The 3,136-nt window shown below is 37.0% G+C and overlaps 1 long non-coding RNA gene across 1 annotated transcript; it reads left to right on the top strand.

Annotated features, from left to right (window-relative positions):
- The first annotated feature begins 370 nt into the window (after nt 1–370).
- Nucleotides 371–1,162, top strand: LOC131350175 (uncharacterized). The gene is made up of 4 exons (XR_009204142.1): nt 371–419; nt 650–728; nt 865–963; nt 1,065–1,162. It is a non-coding gene; the product is annotated as an uncharacterized LOC131350175 (long non-coding RNA).
- Nucleotides 1,163–3,136: the final 1,974 nt, after the last annotated feature.

The following is a 3,136-nucleotide window of genomic DNA, read 5'->3' as shown; positions in this document are numbered from 1 at the left end:
CTCGATGCTAGTGAGCTGATCAGCGCTTGGTGTAATATTCAGTTCCTCTCTGCACAGGCCTCCATCTCCCAGTTCAAGGTATTCTACAGTGCAGCAGCTGAGATACAAACACACAAACACCCGTCTTTACAAGTTGTAATGTTAAGTTTTGTTTCTCTATTTTCAGTCAGTGGAAATGAAAACATACTTCCTGGGGATGATAAGGGGCCCACAGAGCCGTCTTTGTTGGTTTAAATCCACCAAGACGAGCAGCTTGAATCACATGGTAATCACAGACTTAATTACTCTGAGGAAGAGAATTGACCTTGATGATTATTAGACGCTCACGTTTGTGAAATAGATCTTGAGTTTCAGCTTTTTGTCATTTGCAGGGATTCCCTTATGAGTCCTCCATAGAGAACTGTTTCACTGGCATACAGGTAAGGGATTATTCGTTGTGGCATCACAAAACTTTTGTTAATTGCAGTGACTAATTGTGTTCACTTTAATTTGTTCTCTTAAGGCTGAATCTGGGAGGGTTACAGAGGGTTACTAATAAACGCCTGTGTGAAATGACAGATGTTTAAAGATAACAGATTTTGCTAATATAGAAAACAGGACTCCAATATGTAAAGCTAATTTATTTTTGTATCTTTTCTACTCTGTGCAGGACCACCACTACAACTTCCTGGATGTTTTTTTGAGCTGATTTTCTTCAGTACTTTATAAATGGCTCAAAACCTCAGCCAGTAAGTGTCTTATCAGGAGATTTCTAAGTAATGTTTGAGTTTCAGAACATGGTCTATTTGATCTGGTTTTCTTTTTCCATATTTTTTAAACCTGATAAGACATGGCATTAATGAAGCTTGTCTTTCTTTCCAAAAGTTTAAGGGAGGTTTCTTGGAGCGCCTGCTTGCGCTCTTCAGCATGTGGGACGTGGACGTGTGGGAGCCTGCAGCAGAGCTGTACTTCACAGTGCTTATTGTAAGTGTTGAATATCTTCTGATGCCACGATCCACAAATTCTCAGGATTGTATCTTAAACTCAGTGACACTATGTTGGATGTGTGTGGAATTTGTCAATAGGATTACCTTACAGAGCTTGCTGAAGTACTCTTCACTCAGCCTCTGGAGCTCTACAGTGACCCAGCAGCCTTAGCCACCACAGTTCAGCGACTCCTCAAGCTGCACGTCCAGCTGATGATGGACATTTTGGAGGAGCTCTGAGCAATGTCTTTCCCCTTACCCACTTCATCTTTTCTTCCTCTGTTTCATTTCATCTTCTTTTCTCTCACTTCTTTTTCCTACATTGCTCAGGCTCCACACGTAAGTATGAAATCATTTTATTTCTATTTTTGATCAACTTAATATTTAAAAAATCTCTTTTCTTTCCTACAGGTTTGTACAGTGAACCCCAGGACCTGAAGAAGGGCTTAACCTTAGCATTTAAGATCCCTCGTCCCTTAATAATCATCCTTTATTAATCTATCCCTCTGTTCCTATCCCACTCCCCCTATTCCCATCAATAGCCTATAGATTGGAAATACATATATAGAATTGTTTAGAAATAAACTTATTTGTATACTTCTTATAGACTTTGCTTAAATAAATGTTTATATTTGTTCCTATTGCGGTCTCATTCTGATTATTTTTAGCCATCAGTATATGTATAAAAGTTTCCTTTAAACGCAACACAAACTGAATTTTTCACTCATATACAGATCATTTTTACAGAATTTCACAACCTTTAAATGGTTTACTAAAATGTGAAAAATAACAAATATATTATATATTTGATTTTATATTATTATTTATATTATATATTATATTCAGTGTTGGGGAAAGTTACTTTTAAAAGTAATGCGTTACAATATTGTGTTACTCCCTAAAAACAAATTGCATTACTTAGTTATTTTTTATAAAAAATACGTTACTTTTGCGATACTTTTTCTTAAATTTGACCAGTAGACTCGTTCTCTTTTCATTTTATACACATAGAAACCTATATGTGTTACATTACAAAGTAAACTCACAGTCCAAGTTAATAAAGACATTAAAGAGTGCAATATAGTCTTCCTAAAGTCATTCTAAAATTAGATCAATCTGCAAATGTTTTCTTCAGGTCTGCCTCCATTTCTATATATGCCTTGTCCAAAAAGCTTGTAAAGGTTTTGTGATCGGAGAGCACGGCCCCTGTCCATTTCCCTGATGTTGCTGATGATATTACAAAATGTCGGCGCCTTCACAGTGAAGAGTGGCTGCATCTCCTCAACAATAAATGCAGCAACCAATTTACTGAGTTCAGCCAAACTAATTGTTTTACCTGGTGGTGAACTGAAATCTAGCTTTTGTTGTTCAGCAGTAGGCGGGGTATATTAATACTGACATACATGGTTTGTTTATGTAAACTAATGTTAAATAATATCATTTAAGGGGACCATAATGTAAAGCATTATTGATTGAGACATTTCCCATATGAGTAACATAGTTATTCTACCATAATTTAAATCATATCTAAGGCTGGGTTTGATTAGGAGTGGGATTATTAGATAGATGAATTCAGACCCTCGCTGTGAAACATCACCCCCTGGACACAGGTGGACACAGCATCCCTCATTTATTCCAAGTGTAGGGTGGCTTGAGTTCAGACACCATTAGTCAGGTGTGACAGCATTAATCATACTGCAGAATTCCTCTTCACTAAACAGCTTACGAGACAGATACCCCCTGCTGAAGAAATCTGTTTGCTTCACTTTTGTTCAGTCACACAGGACAGCTGTTCTAACTGTTAGATAAGCTTTATTAACTCCACTGATCAAAATGTTTGCTTCCAGTTCCCTTTTAGTCCTACTGCCAACACCATTTTTCCATTTTCAGACAGATCACATTTATCTATGACAAGAAGCAAGATATGCCACAAATGATCTAAAAGCACACCATCAGACTGAGCTTTGTCCAGCAACTTCCATGTACATTAGTGTCTTAAAAATCAATTTCAGCCACAGCAGTATGTCAGAGCTTGAGATGCATTTCCTCAAAACACCTGGAATCAGTTATAAATGTTGCCTGCACAGACAAAACAAGGACATTTTAAGACACATTGAGGCCATTTCTGTCATAAATGAACACACTTAAATTAATACACTAGCCTTCAAAAT

The sequence above is a fragment of the Hemibagrus wyckioides genome, unplaced genomic scaffold, assembly GCF_019097595.1.
Source record: "Hemibagrus wyckioides isolate EC202008001 unplaced genomic scaffold, SWU_Hwy_1.0 Contig25, whole genome shotgun sequence".
Taxonomy (NCBI): Eukaryota; Metazoa; Chordata; class Actinopteri; order Siluriformes; family Bagridae; genus Hemibagrus; species Hemibagrus wyckioides.
Note: the sequence above shows the minus strand (reverse complement) of the source record. Positions and strands in the feature narration are given on the sequence as shown.